Source organism: Scyliorhinus torazame, chromosome 16 (assembly GCF_047496885.1).
Source record: "Scyliorhinus torazame isolate Kashiwa2021f chromosome 16, sScyTor2.1, whole genome shotgun sequence".
Lineage (NCBI taxonomy): Eukaryota > Metazoa > Chordata > Chondrichthyes > Carcharhiniformes > Scyliorhinidae > Scyliorhinus > Scyliorhinus torazame.
This window is the reverse complement of record NC_092722.1, coordinates 182805413-182825713: the sequence shown is the minus strand read 5'-3', so window position 1 is coordinate 182825713 and position 20301 is coordinate 182805413. Positions and strand designations below refer to the sequence as shown.

The following is a 20301-nucleotide window of genomic DNA, read 5'->3' as shown; positions in this document are numbered from 1 at the left end:
CAGCTACACCAGCTACACAGCACGCCAGCTACACAGCACGCCAGCTACACAGCACGCCAGCTACACCAGCTACACAGCACACGAGCTACACCAGCTACACAACACGCCAGCTACACAGCACGCCAGCTACACAGCATACCAGCTACACCAGCTACACAGCACGCCAGCTACACAGCACGCCAGCTACACAGCACGCCAGCTACACCAGCTACACAGCACGCCAGCTACACAGAACTCCAGCTACACCAGCTACACAGCACGCCAGCTACACAGCACGCCAGCTACACAGCACGCCAGCTACACAGCACACCAGCTACACCAGCTACACAGCACACGAGCTACACCAGCTACACAGCACGCCAGCTACACAGCACGCCAGCTACACAGCACGCCAGCTACACCAGCTACACAACACGCCAGCTACACTGAACTCCAGCTACACCAGCTACACAGCACGCCAGCTACACAGCACACCAGCTACACCAGCTACACAGCACGCCAGCTACACAGCACGCCAGCTACACCAGCTACACAGCACGCCAGCTACACAGCACGCCAGCTACACAGCACGCCAGCTACACAGCACGCCAGCTACACAGCACGCCAGCTACACCAGCTACACAGCACGCCAGCTACACAGAACTCCAGCTACACCAGCTACACAGCACGCCAGCTACACAGCACGCCAGCTACACAGCACACCAGCTACACCAGCTACACAGCACGCCAGCTACACAGCAGGCCAGCTACACAGCACGCCAGCTACACAGCACACCAGCTACACAGCACGCCAGCTACACCAGCTACACAGCACGCCAGCTACACAGCACACCAGCTACACCAGCTACACAGCACGCCAGCTACACAGCACGCCAGCTACACCAGCTACACAGCACGCCAGCTACACAGCAGGCCAGCTACACAGCACGCCAGCTACACAGCACACCAGCTACACAGCACGCCAGCTACACCAGCTACACAGCATGCCAGCTACACAGCACGCCAGCTACACCAGCTACACAGCACGCCAGCTACACCAGCTACACAGCAGACCAGCTACACAGCACGCCAGCTACACCAGCTACACAGCACGCCAGCTACACAGCACGCCAGCTACACAGCACGCCAGCTACACAGCACACCAGCTACACAGCACGCCAGCTACACAGCACGCCAGCTACACAGCATGCCAGCTACACAGCACGCCAGCTACACCAGCTACACAGCACGCCAGCTACACAGCACGCCAGCTACACAGCACGCCAGCTACACAGCACGCCAGCTACACAGCACACCAGCTACACAGCACGCCAGCTACACAGCACACCAGCTACACAGCACGCCAGCTACACCAGCTACACAGAACTCCAGCTACACAGCACGCCAGCTACACAGCACGCCAGCTACACTGAACTCTAGCTACACCAGCTACACAGCACGCCAGCTACACAGCACGCCAGCTACACCAGCTACACAGCACGCCAGCTACACAGCACGCCAGCTACACAGCACGCCAGCTACACAGAACTCCAGCTACACCAGCTACACAGCATGCCAGCTACACAGCACGCCAGCTACACAGCACGCCAGCTACACAGCACGCCAGCTACACAGCACGCCAGCTACACCAGCTACACAGCACGCCAGCTACACCAGCCACACAGCACGCCAGCTACACAGCACACCAGCTATACCAGCTACACAGCACGCCAGCTACACAGCACGCCAGCTACACAGCACGCCAGCTACACCAGCTACACAGCACGCCAGCTACACCAGCCACACAGCACGCCAGCTACACAGCACACCAGCTATACCAGCTACACAGCACGCCAGCTACACCAGCTACACAGCATGCCAGCTACACAGCATACCAGCTACACAGCACACCAGCTATACCAGCTACACAGCACACCAGCTATACCAGCTACACAGCACACCAGCTATACCAGCTACACAGCACACCAGCTATACCAGCTACACAGCACACCAGCTATACCAGCTACACAGCACGCCAGCTACACCAGCTACACAGCATGCCAGCTACACAGCATACCAGCTACACAGCACACCAGCTATACCAGCTACACAGCACGCCAGCTACACAGCACGCCAGCTACACAGCATACCAGCTACACAGCACGCCAGCTACACAGCACGCCAGCTACACCAGCTACACAGCACGCCAGCTACACCAGCCACACAGCACGCCAGCTACACAGCACACCAGCTACACAGCACACCAGCTATACCAGCTACACAGCACGCCAGCTACACAGCACGCCAGCTACACAGCATGCCAGCTACACAGCACGCCAGCTACACAGCACGCCAGCTACACAGCACGCCAGCTACACAGCACGCCAGCTACACCAGCTAAACAGCACGCCAGCTACACAGCACGCCAGCTACACCAGCTACACAGCATGCCAGCTACACAGCACGCCAGCTACACAGCACGCCAGCTACACCAGCTACACAGCACGCCAGCTACACAGCACGCCAGCTACACCAGCTACACAGCACGCCAGCTACACAGAACTCCAGCTACACAGCACGCCAGCTACACAGCACGCCAGCTACACAGAACTCCAGCTACACCAGCTACACAGCACACCAGCTACACAGCACGCCAGCTACACAGCACGCCAGCTACACCAGCTACACAGCACGCCAGCTACACAGCACGCCAGCTACACAGCACGCCAGCTACACAGCGCGCCAGCTACACCAGCTACACAGCACGCCAGCTACACAGCACGCCAGCTACACAGAACTCCAGCTACACAGCACGCCAGCTACACAGCACGCCAGCTACACAGAACTCCAGCTACACCAGCTACACAGCACGCCAGCTACACAGCACACCAGCTACACAGCACGCCAGCTACACCAGTTACACAGCACGCCAGCTACACAGAACTCCAGCTACACAGCACGCTAGCTACACAGCACGCCAGCTACACAGCACGCCAGCTACACAGCACGCCAGCTACACAGCACGCCAGCTACACCAGCTACACAGCACGCCAGCTACACAGAACTCCAGCTACACCAGCTACACAGCACGCCAGCTACACAGCACGCCAGCTACACAGCACGCCAGCTACACCAGCTAAACAGCACGCCATCTACACAGCACGCCAGCTACACCAGCTACACAGCACGCCAGCTGCACAGCACGCCAGCTACACAGCACGCCAGCTACACCAGCTACACAGCACGCCAGCTACACCAGCTACACAGCACGCCAGCTACACAGCACGCCAGCTACACAGCACGCCAGCTACACCAGCTAAACAGCACGCCAGCTACACAGCACGCCAGCTAAACAGCACGCCAGCTACACAGCAAGCCAGCTACACAACACGCCAGCTACACCAGCTACACAGCACGCCAGCTACACAGCACGCCAGCTACACCAGCTACACAGCACGCCAGCTACACAGCACGCCAGCTACACCAGCTACACAGCACGCCAGCTACACAGAACTCCAGCTACACAGCACGCCAGCTACACAGCACGCCAGCTACACAGCACGCCAGCTACACCAGCTACACAGCACGCCAGCTACACAGCACGCCAGCTACACAGCACGCCAGCTACACAGCACGCCAGCTACACCAGCTACACAGCACGCCAGCTACACAGCACGCCAGCTACACCAGCTACACAGCACGCCAGCTACACAGCACGCCAGCTACACAGCACGCCAGCTACACAGCACGCCAGCTACACCAGCTACACAGCACACGAGCTACACCAGCTACACAGCACGCCAGCTACACAGCACGCCAGCTACACAGCACGCCAGCTACACCAGCTACACAGCACGCCAGCTACACTGAACTCCAGCTACACCAGCTACACAGCACGCCAGCACGCCAGCTACACAGCACGCCAGCTACACCAGCTACACAGCACGCCAGCTACACAGCACGCCAGCTACACAGCACGCCAGCTACACAGAACTCCAGCTACACCAGCTACACAGCATGCCAGCTACACAGCACGCCAGCTACACAGCACGCCAGCTACACAGCACGCCAGCTACACAGCACGCCAGCTACACCAGCTACACAGCACGCCAGCTACACCAGCCACACAGCACGCCAGCTACACAGCACACCAGCTATACCAGCTACACAGCACGCCAGCTACACAGCACGCCAGCTACACAGCACGCCAGCTACACCAGCTACACAGCACGCCAGCTACACCAGCCACACAGCACGCCAGCTACACAGCACACCAGCTATACCAGCTACACAGCACGCCAGCTACACCAGCTACACAGCATGCCAGCTACACAGCATACCAGCTACACAGCACACCAGCTATACCAGCTACACAGCACACCAGCTATACCAGCTACACAGCACACCAGCTATACCAGCTACACAGCACACCAGCTATACCAGCTACACAGCACACCAGCTATACCAGCTACACAGCACGCCAGCTACACCAGCTACACAGCATGCCAGCTACACAGCATACCAGCTACACAGCACACCAGCTATACCAGCTACACAGCACGCCAGCTACACAGCACGCCAGCTACACAGCACGCCAGCTACACAGCACGCCAGCTACACCAGCTACACAGCACGCCAGCTACACCAGCCACACAGCACGCCAGCTACACAGCACACCAGCTACACAGCACACCAGCTATACCAGCTACACAGCACGCCAGCTACACAGCATACCAGCTACACAGCACGCCAGCTACACAGGACGCCAGCTACACAGCATGCCAGCTACACAGCACGCCAGCTACACAGAACTCCAGCTACACCAGCTACACAGCACGCCAGCTACACAGCACGCCAGCTACACAGCATGCCAGCTACACAGCACGCCAGCTACACAGCACGCCAGCTACACAGCACGCCAGCTACACAGCACGCCAGCTACACCAGCTAAACAGCACGCCAGCTACACAGCACGCCAGCTACACCAGCTACACAGCACGCCAGCTACACAGCACGCCAGCTACACAGCACGCCAGCTACACCAGCTACACAGCACGCCAGCTACACAGCACGCCAGCTACACCAGCTACACAGCACGCCAGCTACACAGAACTCCAGCTACACAGCACGCCAGCTACACAGCACGCCAGCTACACAGAACTCCAGCTACACCAGCTACACAGCACACCAGCTACACAGCACGCCAGCTACACAGCACGCCAGCTACACCAGCTACACAGCACGCCAGCTACACAGCACGCCAGCTACACAGCACGCCAGCTACACAGCGCGCCAGCTACACCAGCTACACAGCACGCCAGCTACACAGCACGCCAGCTACACAGAACTCCAGCTACACAGCACGCCAGCTACACAGCACGCCAGCTACACAGAACTCCAGCTACACCAGCTACACAGCACGCCAGCTACACAGCACACCAGCTACACAGCACGCCAGCTACACCAGTTACACAGCACGCCAGCTACACAGAACTCCAGCTACACAGCACGCTAGCTACACAGCACGCCAGCTACACAGCACGCCAGCTACACAGCACGCCAGCTACACAGCACGCCAGCTACACCAGCTACACAGCACGCCAGCTACACAGAACTCCAGCTACACCAGCTACACAGCACGCCAGCTACACAGCACGCCAGCTACACAGCACGCCAGCTACACCAGCTAAACAGCACGCCATCTACACAGCACGCCAGCTACACCAGCTACACAGCACGCCAGCTGCACAGCACGCCAGCTACACAGCACGCCAGCTACACCAGCTACACAGCATGCCAGCTACACAGCACGCCAGCTACACAGCACGCCAGCTACACAGCACGCCAGCTACACCAGCTAAACAGCACGCCAGCTACACAGCACGCCAGCTAAACAGCACGCCAGCTACACAGCAAGCCAGCTACACAACACGCCAGCTACACCAGCTACACAGCACGCCAGCTACACAGCACGCCAGCTACACCAGCTACACAGCACGCCAGCTACACAGCACGCCAGCTACACCAGCTACACAGCACGCCAGCTACACAGAACTCCAGCTACACAGCACGCCAGCTACACAGCACGCCAGCTACACAGCACGCCAGCTACACCAGCTACACAGCACGCCAGCTACACAGCACGCCAGCTACACAGCACGCCAGCTACACAGCACGCCAGCTACACCAGCTACACAGCACGCCAGCTACACAGCACGCCAGCTACACCAGCTACACAGCACGCCAGCTACACAGCACGCCAGCTACACAGCACGCCAGCTACACAGCACGCCAGCTACACCAGCTACACAGCACACGAGCTACACCAGCTACACAGCACGCCAGCTACACAGCACGCCAGCTACACAGCACGCCAGCTACACCAGCTACACAGCACGCCAGCTACACTGAACTCCAGCTACACCAGCTACACAGCACGCCAGCTACACCAGCTACACAGCATGCCAGCTACACCAGCTACACAGCATGCCAGCTACTCAGAACTCCAGCTACACCAGCTACACAGCACGCCAGCTACACAGCACACCAGCTACACCAGCTACACAGCACACCAGCTACACCAGCTACACAGCATGCCAGCTACACCAGCTACACAGCATGCCAGCTACACAGCACACCAGCTACACAGCACGCCAGCTACACCAGCTACACAGCACGCCAGCTACACAGCACACCAGCTACACAGCACGCCAGCTACACAGCACGCCAGCTACACCAGCTACACAGCACACCAGCTACACCAGCTACACCAGCTACACAGCATGCCAGCTACACAGCATGCCAGCTACACCAGCTACACAGCATGCCAGCTACACAGCACGCCAGCTACACAGCACGCCAGCTACACCAGCTACACAGCACGCCAGCTACACAGCACACCAGCTACACAGCACGCCAGCTACACAGCACGCCAGCTACACAGCACGCCAGCTACACCAGCTACACAGAACTCCAGCTACACAGCACGCCAGCTACACAGCACACCAGCTACACAGCATGCCAGCTACACCAGCTACACAGAACTCCAGCTACACCAGCTACACAGCACGCCAGCTACTCAGAACTCCAGCTACACCAGCTACACAGCACGCCAGCTACACAGCACGCCAGCTACACAGCACGCCAGCTACACCAGCTAAAGAGCACGCCAGCTACACAGCACGCCAGCTACACAGCACACCAGCTACACCAGCTACACAGCACACCGGCTACACCAGCTACACAGCATGCCAGCTACACCAGCTACACAGCATGCCAGCTACACAGCACACCAGCTACACAGCATGCCAGCTACACCAGCTACACAGCACGCCAGCTACACAGCACGCCAGCTACACAGCACACCAGCTACACAGCACGCCAGCTACACAGCACGCCAGCTACACCAGCTACACAGCACACCAGCTACACCAGCTACACAGCATGCCAGCTACACAGCATGCCAGCTACACCAGCTACACAGCATGCCAGCTACACAGCACACCAGCTACACAGCACGCCAGCTACACCAGCTACACAGCACGCCAGCTACACAGCACGCCAGCTACACAGCACACCAGCTACACAGCACGCCAGCTACACAGCACACCAGCTACACAGCACGCCAGCTACACAGCACGCCAGCTACACAGCACGCCAGCTACACCAGCTACACAGCACACCAGCTACACAGCACGCCAGCTACACAGAACTCCAGCTACACAGCACGCCAGCTACACAGCACGCCAGCTACACAGCACGCCAGCTACACCAGCTACACAGCACGCCAGCTACACAGCACGCCAGCTACACAGAACTCCAGCTACACAGCACGCCAGCTACACAGCACGCCAGCTACACCAGCTACACAGAACTCCAGCTACACCAGCTACACAGTACGCCAGCTACACAGCACGCCAGCTACACCAGCTACACAGCATGCCAGCTACACAGCACGCCAGCTACACAGCACACCAGCTACACCAGCTACACAGCACACCAGCTACACCAGCTACACAGCACGCCAGCTACACCAGCTACACAGCACGCCAGCTACACAGCACGCCAGCTACACCAGCTACACAGCACGCCAGCTACACAGCACACCAGCTACACAGCACGCCAGCTACACCAGCTACACAGCACGCCAGCTACACAGCACGCCAGCTACACAGCACGACAGCTACACAGCACGCCAGCTACACCAGCTACACAGCACGCCAGCTACACAGCACGCCAGCTACACAGCACGCCAGCTACACCAGCTACACAGCACGCCAGCTACACCAGCTACACAGCACGCCAGCTACACCAGCTACACAGCACGCCAGCTACACAGCACTCCAGCTACACCAGCTACACAGCACACCAGCTACACAGCATGCCAGCTACACAGCACACCAGCTACACAGCACGCCAGCTACACCAGCTACACAGAACTCCAGCTACACCAGCTACACAGCACGCCAGCTACACAGCACACCAGCTACACAGCACGCCAGCTACACCAGCTACACAGCACGCCAGCTACACCAGCTACACTTAACTCCAGCTACACCAGCTACACAGCATGCCAGCTACACAGCACGCCAGCTACACAGAACTCCAGCTACACCAGCTACACAGCATGCCAGCTACACAGCACGCCAGCTACACAGCACACCAGCTACACAGCATGCCAGCTACACAGCACGCCAGCTACACAGCACGCCAGCTACACAGCACTCCAGCTACACAGCACGCCAGCTACACCAGCTACACAGAACTCCAGCTACACCAGCTACACAGCACGCCAGCTACACAGCACGCCAGCTACACAGCACGCCAGCTACACAGCACGCCAGCTACACCAGCTACACAGCACACCAGCTATACAGGACGCCAGCTACACCAGCCACACAGCACGCCAGCTACACCAGCTACACAGCATGCCAGCTACACAGCACGCCAGCTACACCAGCTACACAGCATGCCAGCTACACCAGCTACACAGCACGCCAGCTACACCAGCTACACAGCACGCCAGCTACACAGCACGCCAGCTACACAGCACTCCAGCTACACAGCACGCCAGCTACACCAGCTACACAGAACTCCAGCTACACCATCTACACAGCACGCCAGCTACACAGCACGCCAGCTACACCAGCTACACAGCATGCCAGCTACACAGCACGCCAGCTACACCAGCTACACAGCACGCCAGCTACACAGCACGCCAGCTACACAGCACGCCAGCTACACCAGCTACACAGCACGCCAGCTACACAGCACGCCAGCTACACCAGCTACACAGCACGCCAGCTACACAGCACACCAGCTACACAGCACGCCAGCTACACCAGCTACACAGCACGCCAGCTACACCAGCTACACAGAACTCCAGCTACACAGCACGCCAGCTACACAGCACGCCAGCTACACCAGCTACACAGCACGCCAGCTACACAGCACTCCAGCTACACAGCACGCCAGCTACACCAGCTACACAGAACTCCAGCTACACCAGCTACACAGCACACCAGCTACACAGCACGCCAGCTACACCATCTACACAGCACGCCAGCTACACCAGCTACACAGCATGCCAGCTACACCAGCTACACAGCACGCCAGCTACACCAGCTACACAGCATGCCAGCTACACCAGCTACACAGCACGCCAGCTACACCAGCTACACAGCACGCCAGCTACACAGCACACCAGCTACACAGCACGCCAGCTACACCAGCTACACAGAACTCCAGCTACACAGCACGCCAGCTACACCAGCTACACAGCACGCCAGCTACACAGCACGCCAGCTATACCAGTTACACAGCACGCCAGCTACACCAGCTACACAGCACGCCAGCTACACAGCACGCCAGCTACACCAGCTACACAGCACGCCAGCTACACAGCACGCCAGCTACACCAGCTACACAGCACGCCAGCTACACCAGCTACACAGCACGCCAGCTACACAGCACACCAGCTACACAGCACGCCAGCTACACCAGCTACACAGCACGCCAGCTACACAGCACGCCAGCTACACAGCACGCCAGCTACACAGCACGCCAGCTACACCAGCTACACAGCACGCCAGCTACACAGCACGCCAGCTACACCAGCTACACAGCACGCCAGCTACACAGCACGCCAGCTATACCAGTTACACAGCACGCCAGCTACACCAGCTACACAGCACGCCAGCTACACCAGCTACACAGCACGCCAGCTACACAGCACGCCAGCTACACAGCACGCCAGCTACACCAGCTACACAGCACGCCAGCTACACAGCACGCCAGCTACACAGCACGCCAGCTACACCAGCTACACAGCACGCCAGCTACACAGCACGCCAGCTACACAGCACGCCAGCTACACAGCACGCCAGCTACACCAGCTACACAGCACGCCAGCTACAGAGCACGCCAGCTACACAGCACGCCAGCTACAGTAGCTACACAGCACGCCAGCTACACAGCACGCCAGCTACACAGCACGCCAGCTACACAGCACGCCAGCTACACAGCACGCCAGCTACACAACATGGCAGCTACTCAGCCGGCTTCTCTGGCCATATTTTCCAGCACTTAGACAAACAAATGCGGGAGCTGGCCCAAGCTGCCATGCCCTAAAAGAATCCAGTGGACCCTGGTCTCCAGCACTGAAGATAAAAACACAGAACACCCCTACACAAACCCCCCCACACACTACCGCACGGACACTGGGAACCCTCCCTTCTTTCCCCCTCCCAATGGAGCTTCCCTGAGAAATCCCGCCCTTGGCACTGCCCCCTGACATTACATCGGTGAGGGGGGACATCCCAGTGTGGGAGGACGATACAGCAGGCAAGCCTGCTAATGAGATGAAAATGTACTTAAATTGGCCATATTATCCAGACTTTATCTTGTGAACAGTCTTGTGGTGTCCAAATAGTGACAGGAATTGTTGCTGATTTCAGTCCCGCTCCAGCTGGAGATATATGTGACCATGTTAAACAATACACTCTCATTAAAGACATAAACTTCTTAAACGGCCTGTTCTCCCCAATCACATAAACCATTCAGCACAAGAATTATGACGACCATGACAAGTCCTTGCAAATTGGAGTCTAGCGGTCACATTTATCATTTTAATGCTGTATATCTCTGGAAATGGATCTAAATTTATCTACAAGTTAATAAAAAAGTTACGTCAAAAGGTACCAATTGCAACCATTCACAATCCAGTCCTGTAAATTCAAGGGTTTTGTTTTCCTCCAACTGTTTGATTTTGGCAATTTGGAGGAGTTTCTGGAGTCCCAGTCTGCCCTCTTGGGGGAAGGATGTTAGAAATTCCAACACACTATTTTGCGGAAGAGCAGGGAAGTTGGGGTAAATAAAAGTAAAGTTGCCAGGGTCCCAGATGACCATAGGCTGCTTTCCCCTTTGAGGGAGGAGAGCTGACGGGTGGCGATTTAACCTGAGGATCACCACACCTCCGGCGAGGGGCAAGGTTGAGAAAGTGGGGCTTTCATGAATAACCTCAACTGGTACGGGGATTGAACCCACTGCATCATGATCCAGCTGTCCAACCAACTGAGCTAAACTGGCCCCCTCTGGTAAAGATATATCCTTCAACCAGCCCTAAAACTAACGACCTGGCCATTGTTGTTTGAGGCAAATTGCGGTTTGCAAACTGGCTGACATGTTTCTCTACATTACACTGGTTGCAGTAAAGAGATTTGAGGTCATCAAAGGCGCCATGTTAATTTAAGCTTTTTCTTCAAAACAGTTTTGAGTTAACAGATAATTCAAATGGCCAACGTTCAGGTTAAGGGGAGCGGATAGTAGCCAATACAAAAACAAACCACAATTGAACCAACAACAGTAGCAGTAATACCGTAAATCGTGGCGTATATGCCAACCTGGCATGCAAGGCAAACCCATTTTTCTGGTCCCAAAAATCAAGAACGTGGCAGAGCCATAGAATCTCTGCAGTGAAGAAGGAGGCCATTCAGCCCATTGAGTGTGCACATACCCTCCGATAGAGCACGCTACCCAGCCCCACCTCCCCCTGCCCTATCCCCGCAACCCCTTGATCAAGGCCATTCCACCTAACCTGCACATCTTTGGACTGCAGGAGGAAACCCATGCAGACATGGGGAGAAAGTGCAAACTCGACACAAACCGTGACCCAAGACCAGAAACACACCCAGGTTCCTGGTGGGGGAGGCAGGGGTGCGAACCACTGTGCCACCGAGCTGCATATACTCGGTGTATAAGTCAATCCCTCCCTTCCAGCCTTGTATAATGCTATACTCGCATTAGTAGTCGGGTTGAATATTTCACCCTACAAATGCATGTTTAATCTACTGGTAACTTATAATGGGCGCTACAGGCTGTGTTGCTAGGCTAAGTGGGACTTTGAGACAGGCCCACTCTGCATGGGTTGGCGATGACATTTCAAAATGGCGGTCCCCCACCCCCCTGTTAGTGGTTCACTTTATACTTTGGGCGTAAGTCGACCCCCAGTTTTGGACAGATTTTCCAACGTTTCGAAGGTTTCGAAGTTCGACTTAAATGTTGCCACTCATACCAGCAACATTTGCACCATTCAATTTGCACCTCCCGCAGACATCAGCACATTAATGCTGGCAGCAAGGGAAGCTGAGCTTTTGCAGGGGTTGTACACCGCACCAGGCCTTTCCCCACTGGGAGTAATTCACTTGACATCTGGGTATTACCCAGTCCACAATTAGCACCTGTAATTCCTCCTCTACCTCATTATAAAGGATTACTGAAAGGGAATTTGAATCAGTTAGGCAGATCAGCTGTGAAATAGCAGATGGATTTTAATGTAGATTAATGTAATGCATGTTTTGAGCAGGAAATCTGTGCACAGGCTGGATGAGTTCCATCAGCAAAGCTGGCAAAGAAACAGATTTGTTTGTGATGATTGAACGTCATAACTATAAGCATCTAGTCAGTTTAAAGCCTGGTATATTATAGGGGGGGTGGTGGAGAGCAATCTTCCATTGGGATATGACTCGAGCGCCTGAGATTGGGAGGCAAATCGAGTTGTTTTAACTTTGCAAGACTACACCTGGATTACTATACGTGGCTGTGACATTCTCTGTCTTGGAAGGGACATTGTTGTATTGTGGCAGTTCAAAAAGGTGGATAATCGCAACAGCAACTTGTATTTATCTAGCAGCTTTTAAATGAGAAAACGTCCCAAGGTGCTTCACACACAAATTTGAATTTGCCACCATGCCAGAGAAGGTGATATTAAAACGGGTGGTCCGAAGGTTGGCCAAAGAAGTAGATTTTAAGGAGCAAGAGGTAGAGTTGTCGCTTTCTCTCCATGTGGAGCACTTGTCTGTCCCAGGGTTTTTTTAAAATTTAGAGTACCCAATTCATTTTTCTTTTCCAATTAAGGGGCAATTTCGCGTGGCCAATCCACCTAACCTGCACATCTTTGGGTTGTGGGGGTGAAACCCATGCCGACACGGGGAGAAAGTGCAAACGCCACACGGACAGTGACCCGGGGATGGGATCGAACCTGGGACCTCGGCGCCGTGAAACAGCAGTGCTAGCCACTGCGCCACCATGCTGCCCTGTCCCAGGGTTGTTAATCATGGTTTTTGCCATGATATCACTGTGGGGCAAAGTGAGGAGGCAAGCCTCATTGGAAGGGTGTTGGAAACACACGGTTGGCATCATTCTATACCACACTATAGCTATCTCAGCCAACTGAGCTGACCAAGCCCCACTGTGGAGAGGTCTCGGTAGGAGGTTTCAGAGTGTAGGACACCAGGGAGCTGTAAGGAGGCCGCTAGCGGTGGGGCAGTTAAAACCAGGTCGCTCAGAAGGTCGGAGTTTGAGGAGGGCAGAGATCCCACAGGCTTGTAGAGCTGGAGAAGGTTACAGGAACAGTGAAGGGTATGGAATTTGGGCCTTATGGGGAAGTGAATCACAAGACTATTCCTTTCTCAGAGACATGAAGATATTTGTGCGGATTCAGGAGTGGGGGTGGAGGGTGGATGAGCAAGTGTGATTTACACTTTAAAAATGAAGATCACGGAGATCTAAACCGGCTACTTGACCTGCACTGAGTGAAATTCGAGAGTGCAGTTGTATAGAATTAGAATCTAGGATAGATTTTCCTCACAGATTGGGAAATACTTTGAGAGCTCCCGTGTACCGACACGAGGCAGAATAATGGTGACCATGCAACTGTCATCCATTGTCGTAAAAACCTAACTGGTTCACCGATGTCCTTTAGGGAAGGAAATCTGCTGTCCTTACCCGGTCTGGCCTACATGTGATTCCAGGCCCACCGGAGGTGGTTGACTCTTAACTGCCCTCTGGAATGGTCGAGCAAGGCATTGAGTTAAAGGGCAGTGAGGAATGGCCAACAACTGCTGGCCTTGCCAACAAGGCCCACACCCCAATGACAGAATAAAGGGAAAAAAACCTGAGTGAAGCGGCAGATAATTTGAATATGCAAATCAGTCACTGTGACTTAGATAAACCCCTGAATGCCATGTTGGGACGGTAATTGCAGCCAAGATAAAGCCAAGCCCGGCAGATAAAGCTTTGGTTTGTTTTATAGAATTCGGGAGACAATGGGGAAAAAAGAATCTTTTCATCCCACCACCGGTTTTAACTTTTCCCCGGAGTGTCCCAGGAAATGAACCTTTAAATCCCGGCGACTCCTGAATAGTCCCGGAGGGTCGGCACGGGAATAGTAGAATGGTACTAATGGTAATGTAATCCAGAGGCCTGGACAATGACCCGGGGATTTCGCCATGGTAGCCAGAGGAGTGTAAATTCAATTAAACTACATTTAGATCGGGACTAAAATGCGGGACTCATTAATAAGGCTCGTGAAACGACCAGATTCCCGTCAAAACCCACCTGATTCACTTGTCCCCTTGCAGCTTCACCATCAGTGTCACTTTGTGCTCTGCCAAGAGCTATCTTTATCGTTAACAGCTCTGATTTCTTTGTTTAAATTGAGTGATGGCACTATTAAGAAGTGGCGGAGGAGAGTGCCTCATACTGCAGTGCCATGGAGCTGAGCACACATCGGTAGAGATGGTTATTAACCCAGCGTGCTTCAACAATTAAATCATCTCAGCCCCGAATGCTAATCCAGCCCTCACATAAGGTCAGGTCTTGTATCTTTTCTGCAAGTGTCTCCTTGACAACCACCATTTAAATGGAAATAATCCAAATTATAATGACATACGGGAGTGCGTGGTGGAAGAATATAAAGGGGTTGAAGCTCGTTTACCTTCCTTCTTTCGTTGCTCGTGTTTGTAAAATAAATCTCCAGGCTGAGGCCTCTATGGTTTAGATAATCCTCCTCCACCTGTTCTGAAGCTGATGACTAATATTGGAGTACGGGTTTCACCAGCGTTATTGCACCCCTGGCACTTTGCCCATGTGGCTATTGCCAGCCATGACAGTGAAGCTCACTGAATGATGTCCACATAAGCAATTAAGTTTTGAAATCAGGTTCATGGTTAATGCTTTGTTCCAGCGTGGAACTCGGTCACACAAGGCAAGGAGGCCTGATCTCACTGCCAAGTCTATCACCCATTAGTGTAGCTCAGTTAGGGGTGCCTTTTCATCGAATACATGCAGCGCAGAAGGAGGTCATTTGGCCCATCGAGTCCGCACCGACTCTCCGAAAATGCACCCGACCTAGGCCCACTCCCCTGTCCTATCCCTGTAACCCCACCTCACCTGCACATCTTTGGGTTGTGGGAGGAAATGGGAGCAGAATTGCGGAGAATGTACAAACTCCACGCAGACAGTGTCCCAAGGTTGGCATTGAACCCAGGCCCCTGGTGCAGTGAGACAGCAGTGCTAACCACTGTGCCACCATGCTGCCCATTTTGGGGGAGCAAATCCAAAATTATTGATTTAACAGACAAAACAAAAGTCTATTTTGGGCATGGTTAATGGGGTGTTTCTCAGCGGCTGCAGTGCTGCGGGACATCTCGCTTTGGGCCTCATTGAGTTTCTCTCCGCCGAGGCCACACTTGAGTAATTCCCTGCTGGCGAGCCCAAGGCGCATTATGTCTAACTGACCTGATCTCTGCCACCCTGCCCTGTCCCCGACCACCCAGGGGTCTCTAATGTCCTGGGAGACCCGCCCTCCCCAGGTGGCAATATGACCGGTCCACATTTGTGGAAACCAGTAATAAACCACGCTCTGTCAAGGTCTCCCAGACACAGCCATTAGGTCCAAGGCACTGGGGGAATCCTGAAAATGCACATTTACATGAGCCGAATGGATCACGGCCAGTGAGGGCGAGATCCAGATCATGGCATTTTGTGTGACTTCGTTAAATCTGGCGAGGCGGGCTCCGGAGGGAGAACACCTCCAACTCGTGTGCGAGGTTGGGGCTGATACAGCTGACGGTGGTGTATAGAGCGCACCTTACAAAGGCGAGGATGAGCCAGCTCTTTAAGGGGGTAGAAGGTGTGTGTGAACGTTGCGGGAGAGGCCTCGCAAACCACGTTCATATGTTTTGGTCCTGTCCAAAACTGGAGGATTACTAGAAGGAGGTTTTTAGGGTATTCTCTAAAGTGGTGCACGTGAAACTGGACCCGGGCCCTCGGGAGGCCATATTCGGGGTGTCGGATCAGCCGGGGTTGGAAACGGGCGCGAAGGCAGATGTTGTAGCCTTCGCCTCGTTGATCGCCCGAAGGCGGATCCTGTTAGGGTGGAGATCAACCTCTCCACCCTGTGCCCTGGCGTGGCGGGGGGACCTGCTGGAATTCTTAACGCTTGAAAAGGTCAAATTTGAACTGAGGGGAAGGATGGAGGGGTTCTACAATTCAGGCGTTATTCATTATGCACTTTTGAGAACTGGATCACATCGAACACAAGGGGGGTGGGCTGGAAGGGTTGGGCAGAGGGGGCGGTGTGTGTTAATGGTGATTATGGGTGATTCCTGATTCCTTTTTGTCATTTGTTTATGTTAACAAGTGGGCCAATGTTTGGGGGTTTGGTGGGAGGATGGGATTGTTGTTATTGATATGTGGATTGACATTACATTCGTTACTGATTATTGTTTATTGTTGGGTGTATATTTGGGAGAAAATGTGAAAAAGGAGGAGAATAAAAAATATTTTTTTTTAAATTGTGGCGACGCATTTTGATCGTCGTAAGTCTCGCAAGAGACCTCTCGTGAGATTCAACGGCCTTGTCCCAGCAAAGCTGGGCCCAACAAGGCCGTTATAGCACGCCCTTTGTATCTGAACTCCAAATGTTCCGATCACCCGTCACATCTGTATTTCCTGTCACACGTCATCCTCCGGTCCAACAATGCCTCAATTTTAAATTTCTTGGGCAGCCCGGTGACGCAGTGGTTAGCACTGCTGCCTCACGGCGCCGGTGTCCCAGGTTCGATCCCGGCCCGGGGTCTCTGTCCGTGTGGAGTTTGCACATTCTCCCCGTGTCTGCGTGGGTTTCGCCCCCACAATCCAAAGAATGCAGGTTAGGTGGATTGGCCACGCAAAATTGCCCCTTAATTGGAAAAAATTAATTGGGTACTCTAAATTTAATTTAAAAACATGTTTTTAATTTCTTATCCTTATTTTCAAATTCCTCCATGGCGCGCGCCCCACCTTATCTTTGCAACCCCCTCCAGATCCCTGTTTTTTGCTGATTTGGGTAACTTGCACATCCCGACTAATACTTGCTCCACTATTGATGGTGAGGTCTTAAACCCCATTAAACACCCAAAACGTTGCCAAGACCTTATACTCTGCAATTCTCTCGGTAAGCATTTAAGACACTCTTTAAAAACCAACTTTCTTCATCAAACAATAATCCGGCCCTGATACCTTCTCATGTGGCTCACTGACACATTTTGATTGTTAAACATTCCCGTGAAGCAGTTTGGGATTGTTTTTGGTACATTAAAGGTGCTGTATAAATGCAAGTTATTGTTGCTGTTTTGTTAGAATAGACCCTTGCTAGAAAATTTGTGGCTGTCACAATGCTTCAGCGGCGACTAGGGGCTTTTCACAGTAACTTCATTGAAGCCTATTTGTGACAATAAGCGATTATTATTATTTCTTGCACTAACGAGCTGAGATGGTTAGTGCACGAAAAGATCAGGGCACCATTTTAAAAATGACACCCCGATCTCTAGACCCCCCACCGCAGCCTCCGGACACCCAACAACGTCCCAACTTATCAATTAGGGGGCCCTCGAGCCCCCTAAGGTTCAAGAGTCAAGCTACAATCATGGTTAAAGTTCCTCAGCAATGTACCCTTGGCCTTAGTGAAAAAATTCAACGTTGATAGTTTCACCTACTTTCATTCCAGTTTGTGGACAATTCTAAAATATTTGTGCGATGTTGGCTTCTGAGTTGTTGATTTCTGACAACCCGTCATTTAAGACATTGAAATTTGTCTTCTCAAGTGGGAGTGGTACTGGCCCAGTGAATGCTCCCATTGTTTTCAGAGGATGAATGTAATCTGAATAAATTGTTCATGCGCTGCAAACACTGAAATGCCTGTGTTCATGTAAGTCCAAGGAGCCTGGGACAGAATTGGTGGAATACTTAGCAGGATCATGTGTAGAGTGAGATGTGGGTTATTCAGGTACAGACCAGGGTCTGTACTGACAGTTGGGGTGAGTGGTGTCTCTTTCCTATTGAAAATCATAGAATTTCTTAGAATTTACAGTGCAGAAGGAAGCCATTCGGCCCATCGAGTCTGCACCGGCCCTTGGAAAGATCACCCCACCTAAGCCCACACCTCCACCCTACCCCCGTAACCCAATAACCCCGCCTAACCTTTTTTGGACATTAAGGGCAATTTAGCATGGCCAATCCATCTAACCTGCACATCTTTGGACACTAAGGGGTAATTTAGCATTGGCAAACCATCTAACCCGCACGTCTTTGGACTGTGGGAGGAAACCGGAGCACCCGGAGGAAACCCATGCAGACACGGGGAGAACGTGCAGACTCCGCACAGACAGTGACCCAAGGCATGAATTGAACCTGGGATCCTGGAGCTGTGAAGCAACTGTGCTAACCACTGTGTTACCATGCCGCCCACTATGTGAAGGACCACATGCGGTGCGGGCTATGAGGGCACATCGGGCTATGAGGTGTGAAGGACCACACCTCATAGCCCGATACCCCACAGATCAAAGATAAGAGACCATAAATTATAATAAGAATAATCTTTACTATTGTCACATGTAGGCTTTTTTTAACACTGCAATGAACTTACTGTGAAAATCTCCTAGTTGCCACACTATGGCGCCTGTTCAGGTAAAACAAGCCAAGAAAAAAATCACCTGAATTGTAGGATTGGGGCGGGGAGAAAAAAAAAGATAGTGTAAAACTCAAATGGGTTTTAGGGTGAGGGGGGTCATCTTTTGGTCAGCCATGTGTCTTGCCTCTGTGGGGTTCCATCACCACAATGAGGAGTTGGAATTGTATAAAACGCTGGTGAGGCCACAACTGGAGTATTGTGCGCAGTCCTATCACCACATTACATGAAGGACGTAATTGCTCTGGAGAGAGTGCAGAAGAGGTTTACAAGAATGTTGCCCGGGCTAGAAAAGTATGGCTACCAGGAGAGATTGGATAGGTCGGGGTTATTTTCCTTGGAATAAAGAAGGCTAAGGATTGATTTCATTTCAATGTGCCATCTGGGCACCTTGGCACTGCCAGCCTGGCAGTACCCCCGGCAGTACCCCTGCCAGCCTGGAAGTGGCACATGGGCAGTGCCAGGCTGATGCCAGGATGGCACTGCCAGAGTGCCAGGCTGGTGGTGTCCAGGAGGCATCATCAGTGCCAGGATGTCACCCTTCCCAGATCCCGGCCACCTTGGGTCCTCTGATCACCTGGGAGACTCCCCCAAGTGTCGGTACGTCTACTCCCCGTTTGTGGGGACCAGTGCTAAACAGCATCCGGCTGGGGTCTCTTCAGCGGGGCCAGTAGACCCCGGGACCCTGTTCAATCTTGCGAAGGCAGAGTTAAGTGAGTTTCGAAACTCATTTAACTCTGTGAGCCCATTGTGGGTGGGATCCAGATCGCAACATCTCGGAAGATCTTGTTAGATCCCGCGAGGCCTAGCGACCATCAGGGATCCCGGAAGAGGCCTCTCCCGGGATCTACCTGCTGCATCCCATTCTGATTCCGGCGGGGTGCGGCCGGTAAATCGCGTCCCATATGTGCAAAGTGGTATCTCCCGAGGGCTCTGTTTTAGAACCTATTTTCTTGTTCTGCATTCAATGACTTGGATGCAGTGCAGGGCACAATTTCAATATCAGCAGCTGAGACAAAACTTAGGAAGGGTTG

General features: G+C 53.7%; 1 protein-coding gene across 1 annotated transcript in view; it reads left to right on the top strand.

Annotated features, from left to right (window-relative positions):
• sema4gb (sema domain, immunoglobulin domain (Ig), transmembrane domain (TM) and short cytoplasmic domain, (semaphorin) 4Gb) overlaps positions 1-20301 on the top strand; it is a 244050-nt gene that overhangs the window by 143875 nt on the left and 79874 nt on the right.